Raw genomic sequence first — 23,882 nt, 5'->3', positions numbered from 1 at the left:
CACTAAGAGAGCCAATACTTGAGAGGCAGGTGCTGATGTAAAGGAAAGTGGTTTATTTGCAGATGCTGACCACCTGGAAGATGGGGGACTCTTGTCTCAAAGCCCATCTCCACCTCTCAGTGGAGGCAGAGGTTTTTATAAGGAGGGAGAGGGGAACAGAGCTAAGAGATGAAGGCAGGGGGCTGCAAAGTTCTCTACGTGCGATGAGCACAGTCCTTTCTGGTAAGGCAAGTGACAGTCTGGTGTGCGTCGTCCTGGATTTATGTCATCCTGACTCCATGTCATCCTGGCTCCATGTCATCCTGTCTCCACGTCACCTTGGCTCCATGGATGAAGGTCAGCAAATCTCCCCCAAACTGAGATGCTTGGAGGTTGAATGAAGTCTGTTTGAAATTAGTTCCTAGGATTCTTATACAAGCATGCTGTTCACCTACAAGCTACCTATTAGTCAGAGTCAGCACTTACAGACACAATGTCAAAAGAATGGTGAGGTGGGTAACAATTTTCCGGTATTACAAAAGCATCCCATGCATTGTCAATGTCCCCTATGCGGGGTCTGCTGACGTGACTCTCCTTCATGCGGGAGCTCTGAAGTGTCTACTTCCTTCTCCCTATGGATTTTTTGACCTGGGGAGGGGCCGTTCCTCTATCTACAAGCTGTGTATTAGTCAGAGCTACGCACCCACTGACACCCACTGACTTAAGGATGAAGCACTACTGCATCTGGGTCCCCTGAGTCTCCCAGGTACATCTATTCTTCGGACTTGTCTTTCGTATCCCGGCCCCTCCTTTCATGCTCAAAGCTCCCACTGTCCATGCATGACTTAGGGACCCCTAACAGATGGCATCATCTGCGCCCCTTCCCTCCCCTGTAGCTCCTGCCACTGTAGAAGCACAGGCCTGGGAGCCGGATTTCTAGGGAACAGTTCCTGCCCTCCTACCTCTCGTCTGGGTGACCTGGAATGAGACGCTTAACCTCTGTGCACAGCAAGGCATGCTCTTTCTGTGTTTTCATCTTATTATTTTAGATACAAATCCCTTGTTCGAGTGAAGCCTGAAGTGGAAGCCCAGAACAGGTAACAAGCCAAGCGCTCTGGAGAAGTGGGGGTGGTAGTTCAAGGGCCTGTGCACTTACCCAACTCAGCAGAGGCCCCGAGGCAGCCCTGGGCAGGAAGGTCCCTTCGTGCTCTCATGGTCTTCGCTTCTGAAATTCTGCTCATTACATCTCCATCCTGGAACCCACCGGTGGCTTTTCAGTGGCCCAGAGATCATGTCTAAACTCATTAGTCTCTCATTTAAAGCTCGCACAGCCTGACTCAAATGGACCTTTCCCCTTCCAGCAGCCCTCTGGTCTAATGGCTGTCTCTAAATCGTCCTTTATATTTTCCTACCTTTGCCCTCCACTCCCAACCCTGTCATACACCTGGATTCGTTTTCTATTGCTGGTTTAACAAATTACCATAAACTTAGTTGCTTAAAAATATAAATTTAATATCTCACAGTTCTGGAGGTCAGAAGTCCCACATACCTCTCCCAGGGCTAAAACGCAGGTGTTGACAAGGGTCACTTTCCCTCTGAGAGGCTGCAGGGGAAAACATGTTTCCTGGCCTTTTCCAGCTCATAAGATTGGCCCCTTCCTCCACCTTCAAACCAGCAATGCCGCACATCTCCGTGCCTTCCTTCTGTAGTCTCATCTCCCTCTCCCTCTTCACCCTCCTCCTCTGCCTCTGCCTCCCTTGTCTACTTTCAAGGATCCTCATGATTACATGAAGCCCACCCAGATAATCCAGAATAATCTCCCCACCTCAAAATCCTTAGCTGAATCATGCTGCAGAGACATCTAACATAATCACAGGTTCCAGGGATTAAGACAGGTTTGGGGGCCATTATCCTGCTCACCACCTAGCCCGATCCTCATTCACGCAAGCCGTGTGAATGCGTAGCAGACTGTAGTGAAGGGTGGAGAAGATTGCCGGGGAGGAGGGATGCTTTATTGCAGCCACGCAAACTACTTCACATGGACTCTCAGAGATCATCCTTTTGGCCATTCTACTACTGGACAGGGGCCTGGCCCTGAGGGGGTCTGTCTGCCCAGGCCAGCTCTTGACTTCGAGTAGGAAAGATTTCACAATACGAGTCCAGGTAACTATGAGGAGGCATTTATTAAAGCTTGGGACAATGAAACAAGGGAGGGCTTAGCATAGAAGAAGCAATAGGAGAGCCTAGGCTGGGCTGCCTTAGCTCACTGGGAAGTCAGAGAAGGGGGCTTTGGGGACAGTTCAGGGGATCAGCCTGGGACAAGCTTCCAGGTACCCACTGCCTTAGAGTTTAGGAGACACATGCCTGAGAAGAAAGACGGTGGGGGGAGGGGAGAAAGGAAAGGGAATGGTGCCAGGAAGAGGACTCAGGGCTTTTCTCTCTCTTGCAGGCAGAGAAATCTTAGGGGACTTCTCAGGGGACGGTTTCAGCTGAATACTCATCAGCTCTCCAGGTGTGTCCTTTTAGGGTCACGATTTCTATTGGTTGGTCAGTGAGAGAGCAGCGGGTCCTTAGTCATTGCGGTTGGTTCTGGCACCGCGCACCTGGTTCTGCTGCTTGTCTGGGCCTGGAGCTGAAACACGGTGGAGGCCTACGTGTTCTCTCCAGGGAGGAAAGGACCAGGAGGGAGAAGTTACTCTGGGAGTGAGGTCATCCTTTGCCCAGTTCTGCCCCCTGCCAGGCACTGGGGGCCTTCTGCCTGGTGACCATCTGCACCGGGCTGTAAATTGCTTGGCCAGTTTGTTCAGCTGTCTGTCTCAGTTTTTCTATTCCACGTGCCAGGGAATTTCCAAAGCTTCTCACTATCCTGTCTCACCATCCTGAGGGGGGTTCCCTGGCCATTGCACCACACGAGGCATCCCAGCCTCAGGCTTCTCTGACTCTTCCCCTGTGGCGTGGCATGAAAACTCCTGGTTCTTCTGTTTTGCAAAACAAACGTTCTCCAGCCCTGCTTCCATGAAATCAACCTTCACTGAACAAGAGCCCCCCCTCGTTGGCATGTGATCATATTTGTAAGTCGCAATTCGTGGTCCCGTGATTAGCATGTTGACCTGCCTGTGGACATGGTGCTCTGCCCACCTCAGAGCCACGCTCGTGCGGTTGCTCTTCTTCAGATGAAGACACTTCAGGAAAGTGTCTCAGGAATCATTTTAGCTGAACGGAAGGACAGGAATTCAAGTTGATGCTGTTCCTTCTCACTATCCAGAAGAAGAGACTGGTGCTCGAATGAGAGATGCGTCTAAACAGAAATGTGGCATTTGAAAAGATTAGCTAGCAGCTGGAAGTTCTATGGCAGTCAAGTACCAACGCTCTCTAATCAGTCAGACCTTGAGGTTGGAGACTGCGCGTTACTCACCATCATGTCCCCAGCGCCCTAGCGTAGCATCTGCACATCTCAGGTCCTTACTACAATTAATAGATGCAATCTAAAAATCTATTACTTATAAATTTTTGTATACAAATTTCCCCCTCACAGATGCAGTCCTTTCTTTTCTAACTCAGCGGGGAGGTTGCCCCACTCCACTCACGATCTGGCCTGTTTGAGGGAGGACTGCGTCTCTGGTTCTCGGGTGAGAATTGGTGTCCAGGGAGTCGGGTGACGCAACAGGTGAAAACCCTCCGCAGGGGACGGAACAATGGCGTAACGGAAGAAGTGTTTGGAAGCCACACATTGGCATGAACATATGTGCAAAACAAGCTTTCAAACTGTGAGCCAACGGGATCTGCAGCAGACTATTAATCTTCATTCTGTTCCTGAGTGATGTTTATTGTCAAGAGTGAGTCAGTCACAGGCATCAGCTACAAAAAGCAGCAATCTGCAACACCCCAAGAAACACAGGGGAGACTGCTGAAAATTAATTCTCACTCTTGTAATTAAATATAACACTTTACATTTTGTTTCATGTGGTTGACAAATATAACCCTTTCCCCAGGAACAGTTTGTAAACAAAAGTTTAGTCTTTTCTTTATGCAGTGAGGACGGCAGGAGAGGGCCTCCGCGGGAGTGTGAGGGCGTTGCATGCCTTTTCCAGGGAGACGTGCAGTGAGCGGGGGCCCTGCCCGTTGTGGGTGTATGGAGAACAGCAACGCTTTCACTTCTAAGAGTACAGCTAACTCAGCGCTGCTTGTGCTCACAGAAAAAGGGCAAAGCATGGTTAAATCTCCCAACTTCCTAAGATAAATCAGTTTCATACTTTTATCACGTGTGCCCACCCAAAGCAAAATATGAGGTCTGTCCGGAAAGTATCCAGCCACGGACTATGAAAAATAGAGATATTTATTGAAGAAGATATGAGATACAAGAAATATTGTATGCAGGGCAATGATGCCTCAGTCCCCTTCAAAGCGGGCACCTTGGGACCTCACACTATTCTCCCAATCGCCATCAGCCGCCCCATCACATTTTCCTGAATCACATTGAAGGTCTGAAATCTCTTCCCTTTCAAAGGTGATTTTAGTTTTGGGAAAAGGCAGAAGTTGCAGAGCACCAAATCTGGGCTGTAGGGGGGCTGAGTCACCTGGGTGATTTGATGTTTCACCAAAAACCTCCGCATGAGACGTGGCACGTGAGCGGGTGCATGGTCGGGATGAAGCTGCCAATCACCAGTTGCCCATAGCTGCAGCCTTCTGAATCATCCAAATAGTTACCACGGAGGACCGTTCAAGCTTTACGCAAAAGTTGATGCAGATTCGTTGCTCTGCTCGCTCAGTCATTTTGAATGCAATGGCGACCCAGTACACATGCTCACTCAACGTTGTCTACTACACCCACTGACTAGTACAGTGAAGTTGTCATTGTTCACACATGAGCATTCCAGTCCATTCTCCTTGGCTGCCAGGTTACATCGGTGCATGCAAACCATTCTCATTATATTAACAGTGGCTGGAATTTTTCTGGACAGAACTCATAGACCAGTTTTGACAATCACCTTCATTCCTCAAAATTGCATCTCTCCATTTGTCAAATACTCACTGTGCGCCCGCCGACGTTGTGGTTGGTACAATGATGATGTTCTTGGTGATGTGAAGACACAGAGAAGTGGGACTTCATCCAGTCGGGGGGCAGCATGGGGGAGGCATGACCTCTGGGTGGTGGCTACAGAGCTGGGGTTTGAGGGAAGAGTTGTGAAGAGTGTTTGTGGCACGTCTGGGGGTGAACTTGCTGGCTCCTGGGGCTTGCTTGTGTACATGTGTGAAGCTTTGGTAGATCCACACTGTCAGGGAGTTTTCTAGAGTGTTTCACCAATTTTACACTCTCAGGACCAACATATGAAAGCCTCTGTACCCTCAACCAGCGTTCAGAATTGGGAGACCTCAATTATTGGCCATCACCTGACCACGTGCTTTCCCTGTGGTCATTCACCAAATGAACTGAACCCTTTTCATTGGCTTATCGACTGTTAGGATTTCCTCTTAATGTGAAGTGACTATTTAACTTTTTTGCCCACTTTTCTAATTAATTTGAATGAATCAGTTATGTGTTTTATATATTAGTCCTTTGTCGTTTTGATGTGTTGCAAATATTTCCTCCCATTCTGTGGCTTGTTTTTTTTACCCTTTACAATAACTTTTAATGAACAAATTTCTTGATTTTAATGTAGTCTATTTCAGTGCTCCTTAAACTATCTGTGGCAGACATTTTGTCTTGGGTATTTTTTGGGGGGGGTTAATTTCTAATCAGTCATAGACTGATGATTCTGTGAAATACCATAAAAATCAACTAATATAAAAATTAAATAGTGTCCTTGCCACATGGCTCAGTTGGCTGGGCATCGTCCTGTACATCAAAATGCTGCAGGTTCGATCCTGGTCAGGGTGCGTACTGGAGGCCACTGATTGATGTTTCTCTCTCACATCGATGTTTCTCTCTCTTTCACCCCTTTGTCTTTCTCTAAAATCAATAAAAATATATCCTCAGATGAAGATTTAAAAAAATTAAATAGTAAAGGCATTAAATATTTATTTATAAAAGAAATTGATATTCACTTGAAAGAAGGAGAAAGAGAAATAAGAGATGTAAATGTCCCAAAACCAAGCGAGTGGTTTCAAGCTCCCTCGTAACCTTTGTCCACATACAAACCCCAAGGCCCCTGGGCACCCGCCTCCCTGACCTGGCAGCACCCCGTTGCGTCGGATGGCAGCCAGTCAGGGAGGAGCCAGTCCATGCAGGCTTGGACACCTGCTGCCCTGGCCTTCCTGTCTGCTACAGGGTCCACATCAGAACAACTCAGTCTTGACCTCAGTCACGGATGGCTTGTAGCTTGCCTTGCAACATCGCTTAAGTCTCCTTGCCAAGCCTCCCCTTCCTTTGGGCTGAAAGAAGTCATCAAACCTTGAACCCCATGATAGTTCTCAGCAGATTGCCTGTGTGATGATCCCAGCCTCAAGCAGGATAGTGTGGTAGCGATTGTGAGCATTCATCCTCCTGAGAGAAAAAAGAGCAAGGAGATCTTACTGCCTCAGAGGATCCCACCTTACACCTTTCTCCTCTTCCACCTCTTCCACGGGCTCCTGCTGAGAGAGTGCATTTCTCAGGCAGTTGTACAGAGAAGATGGGAGTGTAGAGGCAATTATTGTTAAGATAAAGCCAGCCCTCTCCACTCCCCAAACATGAGTTAGGCACCGGCTTGGAGAACTATAATGTGTGCAGTCATTTCCCATAGCCATGGCAAACAGCTACTGTAAGATCAACATTACGTGGGCTGTAAAGTAAAATTACAGAGTCAATGTGAGCTATACCTTCACAGCTCAGGCAAAGAAGCTAAGGCCCAAGAGATTTAAATAATATCATTCAACCAACAGTAATTTTTTATGACTTGATTGTGAAACAAAACAAAAATAGAGAAAATCTCACAAAACCAATATATACCTTAATGAAGTATTACCAGCCAAACACCTTTATAATCACTACACGGGTCAAAAAATAGAACTTCGCCAGCACCCCGGAGATCCTTCCATGTGCTCTGACTTAAGCAAAGTCATAACCTCCTATAGTTCTCCTAAAGTAGCCACTCTCTTGACTTTGGACTAATCATTTCCTTGTTTTTTTACGGCTCCCCCCCCCCCCACCCCGAGTGTATATCATTAGACACTATGGGTTAGTATTGCTCATTGTTAAAAATTGATAGATACCTTTTCACCTACAGTGTCTCTTCCATCCTTCCTTTTTCTTACACCTCCAGTGAAGAACCCCGAACCTTTGACCTATAGCAGGGGTTCTCATGCATCAGCCTGCATCAGAGTCACCCGTGGAGCTCAATAAAATGCAGACACTGAACCTCTCATCTAGAGTTTCTAATTTGGCAGGTCCGGATGGGGCCTGAGAAGATGCATTCCTAGTAGTTCCCAAGCGGTGTAGGTGTGGCTGGTGTGGGACCACACTTGGAGAATCACTCACCTGTGGAATTTTCCGCAGTCACAATTTTGCTGATTGCAGTATTATGGTGCATTCAGTAAATTTCACTGTCCTCTCTGTTTCTTGAAGATTGGGGCTAGACTCATAGTCTTGACCAAACTCGGGTTTATTCCTTTGGCAAGAATACAGGTTCTGTGTGCTTTCATCAGGAGGCACAAAATGCCTGGATGCCTCTTTTTAAATGTTGATAGCAGCCATTGACGTTCATTACCCAGGCTCATTCATTCATTAGTGGTTGCAAATCAGTGATGTTCAAATCATATAACTTAGTTTTCATTTATCAGCTCGAATGATATTATAAAGAGATACTTTTCTTCTCTACTATTTGATTGCACATAATAAAGTTTATGTAGGAAAGAGGATAAATGTTTGATTTTTTCCATCTATTTACCAATTTTCAAGGTGACTAATTTAAAGATAATCTATTATTTTTACATTTTTAAAAATAGCATTATGTCCTGGCCAGGTGGCTTGGTTGTTTGCAGCACCGTCCCATTCAGCAAAAGACTGTGGGTTCGATCCCTGCCTTGTTCCATCTCCAGCTGGGGCGCATCCAGGAGGCTACCAATCTATGTTTCTCTCTCACATCGATGTTTCTTTCTCTCTCTCCCCCTTCCTCTCTCTCTAAAATTAATAAAAACATATCCTCTAGTGAAGATTAAAACATACATATATATCAATATAAATTTAATTCAAATATATTTTATGTGTTGCAATCCATGGTAGTTATTACCATTACTAGAGTTCAAATTGTTCCATCTTTGGACACCAAGCAACCCCCCAAGTTGGCTTTGCATCTTTCTGACGTGGCCCCGCAGCCTCTGACAGCCTCCTTGCTGTCTGGAATGACAGGATGGGACGGGCTTATTCTGGGCACTTCCTGTTCCATACACAGAGCCAGCAGGTTCTTCAAGAACAAGAAGCCTGGTTTCTTGAAATAGTATTTCAAGACCACAGTCAGCTCTAGGGGTGTTCATGGTACCTGGGTTGGTCATTGTTTCTAGAACTTTTCAGTAGATAGATATAAATGTAGATACATACGTATGCATTATCTGTTTTTTAAATACTTCATGTGTTCATATTGACTTTCTTTTTTTCAGACATGAAGACTACCTATTTCAAGACTCTTTCTTTCATGTAAGAATTTTGGTTCTCGAGCACACAATGGATAAGATTAAAATATCTCAATTATTCACTTGCTTTATTCCACATTAAAGACTCAACGTAACAATACTAATGCTATCACGACCAACTATGATTACTAAAAACAGCTAATTTTTTTTGCAAATGTTATTTCCATTCTTTTTCCTTAAAAAAAAAATATAGTGGCTTCATACCTGCATTGTTAGAGCGTACAACCATGCTGTATGCTGGATGCTCTCTCCCTCTTGGTTTCATGTGGTCTGATTTTGCAGGCAACTACAGCTTCAGTACTCACCGGTAGTCGGTACATCGATGTCACTCAGATGATTCTAGTGTTCTGAGAAAGGGCTCAGGCGAACAACAATCTCTGGGTTCTTGTATGTTGATGACAGGTTGTGTGTTTTGTACTCGAAAGGCCATTAGCTGCATATAAAACTCTTGACTCATGTTTTCTTTCTCTGAGTATCTTAAACATGTTACTAAAATTTCTTATGTCATGAAGTGTTGTTGTTAAAAAGTCTAAAGGTAATCTAATTTTCATTCCTCTAGTCACACGGCTGGTAAGTGGCAGACACAACATGCAAACCCAGATATTTGACTTCAGACTCTGTAGTAAAAATCTTCCACTTGAGGCTGTTAAACGTGTGTCAAACCTCCTACCTACATTTTGATAGTTTTCCACGTTGAATTCCAAACATTTCCCAGATTCCCTTGCAGCTAGATTGCAGAGGTATGTCATTTGGGTTTCACCAATCAGATGCACCCAGATTTAGCAAATACTTCAGGATGATGACCAGTTTTTGTGTGAGCACATGTTTTTATTTCTCTTGAGTAAGTTAAATTTGAATTTCAGATAAATAGTGAATAATATTTTAATATAAGTGTGGCTCAAATATTGCATGGGACAAACATTTAAAAACTGTTGTTTTCTAAAATTCAAATTTAACCTGAAATTCTGTATTTTAAAATTTTTCACCTGAAGTTATGTTCATTGATTTGAGAGCGAGAGCAAGAGCGAGAGCGAGAGCGAGAGCGAGAGCGAGAGAGAGAGAGAGAGAGAGAGAGAGAGAGAGAGAGAGGGAGAGAGAGCGAGAGAGAGAGAGACACACGGAGAGAGAGAAACATTGATTGGTTGCCTCACAGACACGCCCCAACTGGGGATGGAACCCACAACCTAGGTATGTGCCCTGACCAGGAATCAAACAGGATGATGCTCCAACCAACTGACCTACCCAGCCAGGGATGGAATTCTGTATTTTATCTGTCAACTTCACCCAGGTGAAGATTGGATAAAAAGTGAGAAATATAAAGAAGTGCCATTAGTGAATTCTATCAAATATTTAAGAAAGAAATATACTAATTCTACACAATCTGTACCAGAAAATATAAAAGGAGGGAACACTTCCGAACTCATTTTATAAGGCAAGCATCATTCAGACAAAGATATTACAAGCAAAGAAACTAGGGACCAATATCTCTCATAGATGCAAAAATCCTTAACAAAAACATTAGCAAATTAAATCCAAAACTACATTAAAAGGATAAGATGATAACAAGATCCAAGATCCTTCAGACTCAGCCCTGCTCTCCCAACCTGCACAGCCCTGGAATTCAAGAGCGTCCACGGTGCATGGTTCAAGGCCACTACCCTGGGGTTCAAATTCTGCCCTTCGATTAAACTTCAGACCGTGACATACCAAGCCTGGGTTATTTTGCTTCACTGTAGAATTTTTGTTTCAGAATTAGTACTTTAGGACACTTCATCATAAACAGTGGTATGAAAAATTATAAATGTACGTATTTCAGTAGGAATTTTGAGTGGTATTATCACGACATTTCATATCTGTAGGAGATTCAAAATCAAGAAAAATTATTTTTATCAAAATATTTCATTTTCTTTTTACTTATCTTATGGAGCATTCTGAATCCTGTAACTGATTAGATTTTTAATATTCTTTTGACCCCTAGAAAGAAGTGTTAGAGCCAAATTTGTGGCCCATCTGTAGTAAACATTAAAACATGTGGATAACATTTTATGTATTAATCATACCTTTGACACTTTATTTTCCTTCTATTCTTAAGAGTCTTGTATTAAAAAATTTGTCATAATAAATAGTATATTTTTTGCAAAATGTCCCAAATTCCCTGAAGAACACAGAATTCTGTTTCCATGGGTATATCAGACAAGGTTTATTTTAGGGGTACACTAATGCTCAGGATACTATGACATGATATTTAAAATTATTACTTTGCAGGGGAAAAAAGGATGTATGATGTCACTGAATTCCAGAGTTAGAATGTCAGGCTGATGACATAGAATTAAATCTGGGAGCTCCCCGCTATATGCCAGTGGGTGCCCTTACCATTGGTTAGCAACAAATTCATGGCAAATTACGGCCACTCTGGAGTTTGCCATTTGGGCAAATTTTAAGAAGGGTGAGAATTTCAAGAAATGCAGGTTTTACTGGAGCTTCCATATATCTTTTTTACTTTTCCTTTAATATGATTACTGTTAAGAGGGAGCTATGAGTTTTGTATCTTGTTTACCTTCCTAAAGAAAAAAAATTAAATAACTCCAGGAATTTGGCAAGGCCCCGAATGTGCATTCCGTTTACCCCAGGGTGAGTCGGCTCTAAAAAATGAACAAATAAATAAACCCTGCGATGGTTAATTTTATATGTCAAATTAGAGGATTTTTTAAACATTTAATAAATTGTTTATTCATAAATCAATAAATGTATGCATACTAAACCACAAATTTGGATAATCAAGACTATATTAGTAATGTGTGGGTATGACTGCTTGCACAGGTCTGAATATTTTGTAAACAGCATAATTATTGCATAAAACACACTGAACACACAGTGTTTGTAATCTCATTTTTGCTACCAACTCTCCTCAGCAAAGATCAACTCTACTTAGCTCTATACTTGAAATACCATAAATCCCAAATTAACAAAACTTCACTGTGTTGGAGGACCACTCGGGCTAAGGGACTAACTGCTCCAGCCAGTTGTTTCCTGCTTACGTACGTGCAGCGGTTAGTCGCGTGTGCGTGGTGCTTTGTTCTGAAAGGTTAATGCAATGTAGCGCTTAGTAGCCGGCACAAACGTGCCGTGCAAAACTACCCTTCGGTTCCACTCTAAACGTGGGCCAGTTGGCTTTATGTGTACACTAGTCACATGTGGGCGTAAAACACTGGGACCTTCAGTCAAAGTGGTTATTTTCACTATTTTGTTGAAAATTCATATTTAAGTATAAATCAAGATGTTAATCTATGCAGTTTGAAATATCTTAGAATCCTATGTTCTGACCCTGTTACTCTTAAAAGTAATGCATAATTTCTGGACAATTTAAAGAAAAGTTATGACAGTTTCAGCTAGTTAAAAGAAAAAGTTCTTCTGTGTATGAAATTTCTCAAATAGTTTTTGTGAATTCACTGGTTTCTAAAACTGGCCTTAAGCACAGGTCTGAAACCTAGCTAACTACCAGGAACCATGAAACCCAGCTGGAGATGGTTTTCAATGAGGTTAACATTTAAATTGGTAAACTTCGAGTAAGCAGATCGCCCTCCTTCCGGTGGTGGGCCTTAGCCAATTAGTGGAAGGCCTGAAAGAATGGAAAGACCAGCTGCCCCGAGCAAGAGGAAATTCTCCAGGCTGCCAGCCTTTGTTCCTGGGTCCTTGCTGCCGGTCTACAGTACAGATTCTGGCCTTGCTGGCCTCCGCAGCTGCATGAACGAATTTCTTATAATAAAATATATATGTGTATCGGTATGTATGTTCTATTTGTTTTATTTCTCTGGAGAATGCTTAATGAGGCAAACCCACAAACAAAAACAAGATAGTATGAGCTGCTTTAGAGCAGCTATGAATTCTACTTATGAAAATAAAACTGTGAGCTATGTGACAGATGGATCTATTTTTCACTTTCATAAAGAAGAAAAATAACAAATTCTTTCAAAGTGCTTTCAGGTCCCAAAGGAGAAAAGACTCAACATGCTTTCAGAATAATCTCATAGAAATGTTACATGCAAGTTTTGTTTAAATCAGCTAGAGATTCTATTTGGTTGTGAGTAACTGAAACCTCTAAAGACAGTGGTTTAAACAAATTAGATGTTTGCTTTCCTCATAGAAATGGTCCGGAGGTGGGGAGTCTGGGGCTAGTACCAAGGACCTAGAAGGCCACCAGGGGCACAGGCCCCTCCCAGCCTCAGACCCTCACACCCTCAGCGTGTGACTGGCACGCCCACAGCCTTCTCTTCTACTATGGCCACCACACACCAGAGAAGGAATAGGGTTAAGGGCAAAAACCATCTAAACCCGCTTTCTTTTAAGAACTTTCCAAAAGGCCTTCCCGGCAACCTGGTTTACAACTCCAAGGCCAAAACCCCTGTCTCTTCATCACCCTTACTACATAGGAAATGGGGTTGGGTACATTGTCACCTTGAACAAAACTGAGAAACTCTTTTTAAAAAAAAATATTAAATGTATTGGGGAGATGTTGCTTAATGAAATTATATAGAATTGAAGTGTACAGTTCTATAACACATCATCTGAATATTGCATTGTGTGTTCACCACCCCGAGTCACATCTTATATCACCGTAAATTTGACCCCCTTTACTCTTTTCTGCCTCCCTCCCGACCCCCCTCTCCCTCTGCTGACCACCCCGCTGCTGTCTGTGTCTATGGGTTTTTGCTGGTTTGCCTTGTTTGCTTGTGTGCTGCTCTCAGTATTACATCCCACGGAGGAGTGAAATCATGTTGCTCTTGACTGTCCCATCTGGCTTACTTCTCTCGGCATGCATGGTATTTTCCAGATCCAGCTATGTTGTCACACACTGCAGTATTTCATTTTTCTTATGGCTGAGTGGTATCCCATTGCATGTATGTACCACATCTTTCTCCAATCCTCTATCAAAGGACCCTGGTTTTCTCCATGGCTTGGACACCTTGAATGATGCTGTAGTGAACATAGGGGTGTATATATGTTTGTGAATAAAGGTTTTCAGATTTTGGGGAACCCAGAAGAGGGATTGCTGGATCCTGTGTTCTTAATTTGTTGAGGATGCTGTATTCTCTTTTTTTTAATAGTGGCTGTATCAATTTACATTCTCACCAGCAGTGCGTGAGAGCTACTTTGTCTCCGCAACTCCTCTAACACTTGTCGCTACTTGTCTTGTTGACAACAGCCACTCTGACAGGTGTGAGGTGGTACCTCACTGTGGTTTTGACGTGCACTTCCCTAACAGTTAGTAAAGTTGAACATCTTTTCAAATATCTGTTGGCCATTTGTATGACTTCTTGGGAGAAAGATCTGTTTGGGTCCTCTGCCCATTTTTAAGTGGATTATTTGTTTTTGGTTTTTTATGTTGTTGAGTTGTATGAGTTCTTTATATATTTTGGATATTAACCCCTATTTGTAGGTGCTATGTGCAAATATCTTCTTTGGTTGGTTGACTTTTTGTTTTGTTGATGGTTTCTTTTGGGGTACAGAAGCTTTTTAGTTTGATATAATCCCATTCATTAATTTTTATTTTAATTTGCTTGCCCTTGAGGTAAAAAAAAATTGAGAATCTCGTAGTCATGAGGGGAGGGAGAATAGATAGTAGATAGACAACTAGGAGTATCTCTTCCTCATGATTGTGCTCGGGAACTGTGAGGTAGTTTCTGGGACATGAATTGTTTGGGTGTCCCTGTGCCCTCTGAGAGCAGGGAGGGAATTATTTTTTTAAAAAGTTCAGCTTTTGCCAGTTTCCTGCTTACCTACTTTTGGATATATCAGTCCCGGGAGGACTCTTTGGGAACTGAAATGTCACTCAAAGTCATCAGAGAATCAGTGTTCTGTGCCTTGCTTCAGTGTGCCCCAGGAGACAACTAGGAGAGAAATGATGTGGGGCGGGCTGAGGTTCACTTCCTCAGCACAGATGTGGGGTACAGCTCGGGGGTCCAATGGATATATCCTGGATGATCTCTAAACTCTACATTTTTTCTATGTTCATGTTAAGGATAATCTGAGAAGAAATTATTTTGTATATTACATTAATAAAACTTCTATGATAATATGTGATTGAAGGACATTTTAACAGAACCAGACATTATTTAAGAAAGTATTTTTCAGCTTGGAGTTTGCAGGCACATTTTTATGGGCCTGAAGGGCTGTCTTCCTTGAAGAGTCTGTGCAGAACTGAAGTCTGAACAACCCGCTCCATGGCCTTGAGCAAGGGCCTTTGGAGAGGAACCTACCTGGCGTGCTGTTGCCTGCTTACTAAATAAGTAAGCAGCTCACTGCTTGCCTTTTTGCACAGCTTACTGCTGTGGCAGCTTACTCACTAATACAAACAGTCTCCTTGGAGCAGATGCTGAGACAGTCAGCCCTGGGGCTAAGGGTCAAGGACTTCACAAAATGCTGAGAATCAACAGGCACCTTAAGAATGCTACTGAGGGGCTGGTCCTTGTACTAACACACCTTTTACACTGAAGTATTTTGTCAAAAATTCCATAATGCTGTCATTTCCAAATCATATGTAATACAATTAGCACTTGATTCTGGCTTTTCCATTAAGTTGTAAGGTCCCTGAGAACACAACCTATGCCTTACAGGTTGAATAAAAAGATAAAAAAAAAAAAAGAATGCTACTGAGGGGAACAGGCGTTTGGGAAGCTGCTGCCATCTTCATGGAGTTTCTGGGGACATCTTCTGCTCATGATGTCCGCTGCTGTTGAAGAGGGCAGCAAGGGGCCCAACCCATCTGGCTTGAGCTAACCAACCCAGAGAGTGGCAGGCAGAGTCATGCTGGGCGGGAGGGACCCCACAATGACGTAATGAGGACCTGGACTGTGCTCTGCCTTATTTATTGCTGAATTCCCAAAATCTAGGCTACTGCCTAGGTATACATTACTGGCTTCATATTTTCAAGGATGAAAACAAATTGAATACACAAATAAATGAACTGTGACTAGACAAAATGATTAATATTTGGATTTTCACAATTATTTACCATCTCTTCTTGAGAGTTTTGTTTCCTGTCTGTTCTTCTCTTTACCTCTCTAAAGTGAATTTGTTTTCTGTCCGTGTAGTACCTCCTCTTCTCTTTCCACCCTCCGAGATTTCTGTCTTTGACAAACTTGTTCTTTGGGCTTTTGTGGTGGAAAAGAGGGAGAGAGACTGGAGAAAATGGAAGGAGCTCAAAGTAATGGTGAATTGACTTAAGTGCAGCCCCCTCTACTCTTCATGGGCCCTCCTCCCCCATCTGAATCCTCTGGGAGGCTCATTAACGCAGAGATCTATGGCCAAGCCCAGCTCCCTTTGGAAATTGTTCTACATTCCCCAAATTTATATCTGCATAGTAGTAGATAGAAACCACTGGATTAAAGCTAAAAAATCTAAATAATGTAGTGCTGGTGGACAGAGGAGTTCTAAGTGTTAGTTTGAGGAGAACCACTGAAGTTGTGGCAGGGTGGGTAGGAGATAGCTGGGAGAGGTGGGGACAGTGTTGACGTATGCTGGCACCCCACTTAAGGTTCATTGAGTTATTCCCCACGCCCCCAAACCCAACAGAGTTTCCTTTGGCTGTCCTTTATAGCTACACAGATGTTTTTCGAAAACCTTGAGTTTACAAGCATGATGTACTTCTCTGAATATGTTCCACTCAGTTTTCAATTTTTCTTTCTTTTAGACAGAGAAACAATGTCTTGTTGTTTCTCATTTATTTGGGAAATGTAGAACAACTTCTAAGAAGTTTATTTTTAGTTTTAAGCTAATTCTAGCAGCATCTAGAGGGGGCAGGGCCACGGCAGGAGTTTAGGCCGTGTGCTCCTGGCCTGCCCCCTTGGCACCAGTCCACATCAGGCTTGAGCAGGGATGCAGGATGTGCTCCAGGCACTCCTGGGTCGGCCTTTGAGTCAGGGTAGGATGGGGGTGGGAGGTGAGCACCAAGATGGTGAAACTGTCCTCTAAAGCTAGAGATTGTTCATTGAGAGTTATCTTGACCTAGGCAGTCATGAGCTCCGTCATCTAGCATGAAAGAAAGAGGGAGAAGGAAAGACACTTACCTAGTCATTGCTAAGGCACCATTGTCTGAGAAGAAGGCCAGAGAGGGTCCATTTGTGTCTCTGCCACCCTCCTTACCCGTAACACCTAGACAAGCCCATCTTGGCAAGGGCAGCCTGGACAGCACAACCAACTGTGCCTGATCCCTCCCTTCAACTCTTGTAGCATTTACGATTGTGCTAGGGGTGAATGCCTAGTCCCCACTCCACCATCCAGAAGAAAAGAACACAGTCAACTTCCTTCTGCCCGTCACTAACTCCTCCTCGGGGAAGAAGACTTACCTAATCAGTGAATTTGGTGATGAAACTGAGCATAATCATACCTGACTCAATCTCTTTCTCCCTCATTTCCTCTGAGTTTCCAAGTCTCCAAACTGTGTGTCTGTTAGTTCTCCTGTATGTTATAAGTTACAGGGCTTGTTCCTGTTGCAGAAACCTTGGTTGCGTAATTGGACCAGGGACTTGCTAGATAAATCTTTTAGAAAAGGAAGGATATGGGCAATTCTGTTTTGCTACAAATCTGAAGCCATTTTTGTGTCTCCTGTAACTTATTTTTTAAATCATTTGAACTTTGGCAGGACCTACCGCAATGACAGGTGTGGGGAAGGGAGGAACAGTAATTATACCCCCCTCAGCCTCAGGGATGGATCCAATGGGCTGACTTCATATCTCTTAGCCCAGGCTGTTCGTACTGGCTAAACAAAGAGACCAGGTGGCACCCTGTGGCATGCTAGCATTTGTGGAAAATAGGGGTATCTGATTACTTCCATCTGGATAATGAGAAAGGAGTCCAGTGTTAACCTTCACGTGGCCAGAACTTCTAATTCTGTCATAGAACTTGGCTTCCTGTCCACCATGAGAAAACCACCGACCAACTACACCGAGGCCTAGAAACTGTGGGTGACGAAGACAACCAGGTAAGGCCGTACTCATCAAGATGTGCGATATAAATGTGGGTTTTAGTGCTCCATCAGTTTATAAACATTTGGAAAGACAGGGGAAGATGTCCATAGTGCATATATCAGAAAATCTTTTGTACACTAGACCTTTTCTGACCCTACAAATAGATTCAATAGAAAGAAGAAAGGCTTAAAATCTAATCCTTTTCCAATTAAGCCTGGAAACACTAAGAGAGGGATTTCCAATTATGAATTTAAACCCTCTGAGATTGCTTTCATTAGGAGTTCATAATTCTGGGTCAAAATGTGAAGAGGATGAAGCTGAAGGCAGGTTTGCTTTTTTCAGGGAAAGAGTAGCCAAGTGCCCCAAATGGAAGAAAGACATAAATCGGGGCATTGGGCTAATTGGAAAAATAGAAAACAAAATAAGCTACTGCCATGTAGTCATTGGACTGAAGGCCGTGATTATATCGTAGTGTGCATTACCAGCACTCTGTGTGGAGTTGCCTGCGAAGGGTGGTTTGATCTGCAAGGAAGCCCTGGGCCTCTGCGGCAAGGTGTCCGCCTGATCTGGTGGGGAGGGAGACCCTGAGTCAGCAAGCCCCGTCCGCTCTGGAAGGAGCTTGGAGTGAGGATCCCATGCAGAGGTGTTTTATGGCTCTCAGTCGAAAAAGCTGTTTCTTCATTTAGACTTTCCTCCATGTAAATTTGCATAGACATAATTTTTATTTCAAAAGTGAGTCTTGAAAACACATATGTTTGTGAAATAGGGTTAAGTCTTATCTACAGTTTAAATATTTTAGAAAGAGTCTTTTTGTTTTTCTTTTATGTAATGAATTTTCAGTCACAAATCCCCAGAAGGAATCTCACCTAAATACCCACTTTGTTTAAATTTTGTATGGAAATAGCTTTTGGCCCCTGAACTATTTGAAAATTGATAACATTGTGCCATAGCAAAAAACAAACAAACAAACAAAAAACCAAGAAAACACCAAGTAATTCCGTAAGAGGACCTTTCTTTCTTTTTAACCAGTGACCTGAGTTAATTGGCTATAAGCCCCATAATTAGCATTCATTCATTGAAACTTAACAGTTTTAACTTTTCATGTTGGTGGGGAAAATGCATGCTATGGAAGGGAAAGGAGTAACAATTTCTTTATTTGCAGTGAGCTAGAAATTCTGGGAGTGTGTGAGACTAATAAGTGAGGCGAACGCATGACCTTCGGGTCACTTAGCTATTAGATACAATCAGTGCATTTTCTCTTGGTCTCTAGCTAGGGCTAAGAACTACAAGCTGCAATAGATGTTTAGTCCGCGGAGGGAGTTGCTAATGGGTCTAAAGTACAATCCAGTCTGCAGTGTGCTGGTTAGAATGTGCCTTGGTAATGCAGTGTTTTCTGCTATGGCAGCAGAATGTCTTTATCTCTGTGGCTCACCAGATTTGCATTAGAACGATACTTTTAAAATTCATCAGACCAGTACTAACACAGTGGCATTTAACCTGATATTCAGATGACACAATGCACTCTCATCACCCTGCTCTATTTGCACAGTTACACACTAATAAAGGGCCTTTTCATTCAATCCTCTGCCTGTTCAGCTGAAAAAACACTGTTGGTGTTTTTTTCTTAGTCACACATCTCTTAACTACACATTCCTTAGCCTATAATAATTAATGGTTTTGGCCAAAACTCTGGTTTAATGGTTTTTGAAATTCAGACTCACAGACTTGTCACACTGGATTAGGAAACAAGGCCCCGTACATACTGAAGAAGGACCAAACAGCCTCACTCTTCATTGTAACTGAATTCCTAGCACAGTGCCTGGCACACAGAGTCTCACCAATATTCACTGAACGCATGACTGGATAAATAAACGAAAGCACCAGCCTGGCGTGATCTCCCAGCGCACAACAGAACGGGAACAATTCAGTATTAAAACCACAAAAGCACACAGTTTACTTTTATACATTCTGTCTTAAAAAAAAAAAAGAACACGTTGCTGAAATTTGAACTTCCACCTAAAATTGGAAGTGTTGCAATTGTGAATGCTGCTTGGCCACATTTCTCCTGGTCTGAGCTTATGGACTTTTATTAGTTGTAGTTTTATTGCACTAGATTTTATTAAGGGAAGAATCTTCTTTGTACCTGTAAGCCCACATTGGAGGGTTCATCTGTCCTTTTGGGGGCTGGGGGGAGGACAGACACTCAACATGATTCTCATCCTGGATGTTCTGAGACATAGCCAAACTGCCTTCACTAATTATGGAAATTTGAAAAGGTTAAGGAACTCAGCTGTGTACTTTTTCCATTCGAGCATTGTTGGAATGGAAGGAAAAATAACTGAAATACTTATGACATATTCCCCCACCATTTCCTCTCCCGATTTAGTCAGCTACTCTTTCTCCAGTCATTGCCTCAAGAAGGAATATAGCAAGAGAAAGCAGAGAAAACAACGCCTTTTTTCAGCACTCTCAAGTGTTGAAAAAAGGGGCACAGAAAATTATGTGAGGGAGTATAGCTGAGGAAGATCAAGGGCTTCCCAGGCTGCAAGAGAAGGCAGTTTTCAGGGAAAATAATAGATATGTGGGAAATTATTTTGGTGGATCTCAAAGAAAAGAAGCCCACACCAGCTCCTGGGCTCAGCCTGGACTGGGGAGCAGCAGAGAAGCATGACACTGGGCAAAACCCCAGCTAGATTTGTGAGGTTCCAGAAGAGAAATCAGAGCCTAATCTCTGAGGTAGAGCCTCAGAAACTAGGAAAGCCCCAGAGAAGAAACAGCTTTGGAGAGTCTAATAAATGACCCACTGCTGTGGAGCAGCACTGTGGGTTCCCAAGGCCCGAGACTGGCCTGCCATTAGGTTCGACCCAGCCAACTTGAAGGGGAAAAGAGAGAACGGGAAGGTGAGTGGGCCACATGGAATGATGGATGTCTCAGCAGATGGTTGGTGTGGAAAAAAAGACATTGAGGGTTAGATGGGCTTGCCCGTATCCCCGTAACTCTAACACTTGGATCTCTAGACATCTCTGCAATGTAGCTACAATTACAATTACGGGTAGAAGTTAGGAAGGATCTTAGAATTGACTGAGCTTTGTTCTACCTCCCTAATAGAAAATGGGTTTTAAAGAAGAGATGTTCAGTTGTAGATAAATAAAGCTGTTTCTTACACACTTGCATTTGTAGGCTAAGGTTTAGACCCACTACATTTAAGAAAATAGGAACGGTTAACATTTATTGAACACTCATCGTGTAGTGCACCCAACATCATTTTAAGACCTTTGTGTGTATTAATTCATTTAGAAAAGAGCTTCCAGGTTTGTGAACTTTGATTTGACTTTTCTAGTACCCTTATATAAGAACATTAGAAGTATTATAGTATATTTTTTACAAGAATAATTTCTGTTTTGTTATTCAGAGCCTACTCATTAAAAACAAACCCTTTTATTATGGGTAAATTCTACCACACAGAAAAGTAGAGAGGATAGTATAAAGGATCCCCAAGTATCAAACCCTCAACCTTAATAATTATTAACCATGGACAACCAATCATGTTTCATATTTTGAACCACATCCTAGACATTGTATCATTTTATTTATGTATGCAGTGTGTATCTCTGAAAAATAGGGCTGCATTTCATCAAATATCCCCAATTGTCTCATAGACTTTTTTAAACATTTGTTTACTTAAACCAAGATCCTGACAAGTTTCGAACACTGCATTTGGTTAATATGTCTCTTACATCTCTTTTATTGTTTAGGTTTTCCTTTCTTTTTATTTTTTCCTTGTATTTTATTTGTTGGAAAATCCGTGTCCCATCTGTCCTGTAGATTTTTCCACGTTCTGGGTTTTCCAGATCTTCATCTGATCATTTAGCGTGTTACCCTGACAACTGCTCGTTGCTGTAGCCACTGCTAATCTTTAGTCTCATTTTTTGTCTGTTGCCTCCATCCTGCCAGCCGTACACATACTTACCACATAATAGAGGTCTGACTAAAAAACAAAACCACTATACAACAAAGTTTGACGGCAGGGCGAAGTCATCTTTATTTTCAATAATTCTAAAGCTTTCACCTGTGAAATTTAAATCTCACTTGTTCTATTGAACAGGCATCGCCCCCTTCCACCCTCACACCACAACGTCCGCAGACATTTAGTTATAGGAGACCCACCACTCGTCTCAAAAGTCGGTATTTAAACAAAGGTAAACGTTACCACGGGTACAGCATCCATTTGTCTCGGCTTTTGTGTACTGCTCCCGTGTTTCTAATTTCTTTTTGTTTACCTGACAATGCCTGGTGCCCCGGGATCTTCGATATGCTAATCTGTTCCCCAGTCACTGTGGGATTGAGGTCATGCCTCAGGGAACAGGCTTTTATCTGATTGGACGTATTGAATGGCTGATTTATTTCCATTCAGGCCACTGTAGGCAAGACGACAGTGGACTCTCCCCTGGGAGAAGGTGGGCCTGATACTAGACGGCATTCGATATACTCACAGCTGAGAACTCGTGAAAACAAAGAGCGGAGGGGGAGGGGTGTGTTGTGTCTGTTCAGAGCAGGTAGTTGCAGTTTAACAATCAGATAAGCCACCCCCAGCTGGCGTGTTGTGTATGAACGCTGAATGCTATAATTATTACTTTAGATTTGGCCTTTTGGGTGATGGTAGCCTGGACTTACATCCACTCATTTGGCCTCAACACTGTGTCATCTCTACTGCTCTTTAATGCCTCTCCAAACTCTGTTGTGTAAGACACGTATGTATACGCTGTCATCTGAATGCATCCTTGAACTGGCTTTGTTGTAAAGAATTCCCAGTTGCATCTAGCTTCAAATCTAGTTTATATTTTGGGAGAGTACAGTTATTTTTACTGCTTCTGAGTTCCAATTATGACAGTGAATTTGCAAGCAGAAAAAAGCTTGAAGAAATGAAAACCCAGAACGATACCACTAGTGGAGAAAGCATGTTTCGTGTTTGAATGTCGGTTTCTGGAGGAAAAGTTTGCTGTCCTCAGACGTACAAAATGGTGAACATTGCTAGATCTACTATCCAGAAAGGTACTTCAAAAAGGTTGTCAATCAGTCTAAAACCCTTGTGAAAAATGAGATTTGCTCCACAATTAAAAATAAGCATGCCCCATGCCTTTAAAGGGAATGGAAAGTAGCTGCTTGGAAGAAAGAGCCTACTAATACTTAACTTTATAACCTTGGCAATTTACAAAATGCTCCATCATTTTAATTTAAGACATCCTTGTGGAGTGTGACATTATGCACAATTTTAAGAGCAATAAATGAAATAAAGGGAGACTAAGTGACTTGCCAAAAACACAGTCAATAAATAATAGGTTTGAAAGGTCTTTGGATGCCATCTGCATGCCCCCTACTAGCTCACACCACAGAGACTACATATTTCAGAGGACCAGCTTCCCCACGCCCTTCCCTTTGTTTCGAGTGAGCTCTGAGCTGCCTTGTCTGGTTCCTGTAAGCACAACAGGAAATGGCTCCTCTTCCTCCTTACTTCCCTTTGGTGCCCTGCTTGATATCTATGTGCTAACTCACTTACAGGGTATCCTTGGAGATGGGCTTCATTTTCTTAACTGTTAAGATTTCTGCTACGACTTAAATGTTCTATTTTTGACTATTATGAGAGTTGATTTAACAAAATGTTCCATATAAAAATGTACATGACTCAATTTTTATATTGTGGTCTAACAGGTGATGTGGAGAGGGTACGTGTGGAAGCAGTTGGCTTCCCTGGTGAACACAGCCAGTTTTCATTCATTCCAAGGCTTCTAACGTGATGATACTATTTCCTCGTGTCACCACCATTACAATATTGTTCTGTTGCCCACTAGTTGCCATCCCCTCACTACAATATTCCTTGGACATGTCTGCCACCATGTAACTTCTTGTCCATAATTTTTTAATTTAACTCAGGAGGGTGAACGGGTGAGCTTTGCTCATGGCGTCTGCCAGCGAGCTCAAAGATACCAAACAGAATCTGTGGTCTCCCTCACACTCCTGTGGTAGACCCCAAATGTTCTATATACTTTTAAAATTAAAACTTAAACTTCAAAGCGTGATGAAAACAATAGCTACCATTTCTTGAGCACTATTTGGGATTAAGTCCTACACTGAAATCTTTTACATGTACTGTGGTTACCTCAACACAGCCTACAGCATTAACTTAACCGTAGGGTATGTCTCCCGAGCCGCAGAGACGCGAAGCAGCCCTCCCCGGTCTGTGAACTCCCATCGCCTCTCACCAGGATTATTACAACAGCCTCTCAATCGGTCTTCTTGCTTTCACTTTGGCATCACCACTTCCATTTTCCG

At 42.8% G+C, this 23,882-nt stretch overlaps 1 long non-coding RNA gene and 1 pseudogene across 2 annotated transcripts; both read right to left on the bottom strand.

Moving 5' to 3' along the window:
• Positions 1-2,162: 2,162 nt before the first annotated feature.
• LOC128780470 (uncharacterized) lies at positions 2,163-21,818 on the bottom strand. Of its 2 annotated transcripts, none has more exons than XR_008426402.1 (4): positions 21,763-21,818; positions 6,371-6,463; positions 5,012-5,929; positions 2,163-3,277 (listed from the first exon to the last, which is right to left on the bottom strand). It is a non-coding gene; the product is annotated as an uncharacterized lncRNA (long non-coding RNA). The 2 variants fall into 2 exon arrangements; XR_008426403.1 differs by lacking the exon at positions 21,763-21,818 and adding an exon at positions 7,436-7,501.
• A 1,506-nt stretch (positions 21,819-23,324) lies between these two features.
• LOC112309166 (small nuclear ribonucleoprotein G pseudogene) lies at positions 23,325-23,463 on the bottom strand (annotated as a pseudogene).
• Between the last annotated feature and the right edge of the window lie 419 nt (positions 23,464-23,882).

This window comes from Desmodus rotundus, chromosome 3, assembly GCF_022682495.2.
Source record: "Desmodus rotundus isolate HL8 chromosome 3, HLdesRot8A.1, whole genome shotgun sequence".
Classification (NCBI taxonomy): Eukaryota; Metazoa; Chordata; class Mammalia; order Chiroptera; family Phyllostomidae; genus Desmodus; species Desmodus rotundus.
This window is presented reverse-complemented; position numbering and strand designations above follow the sequence as displayed.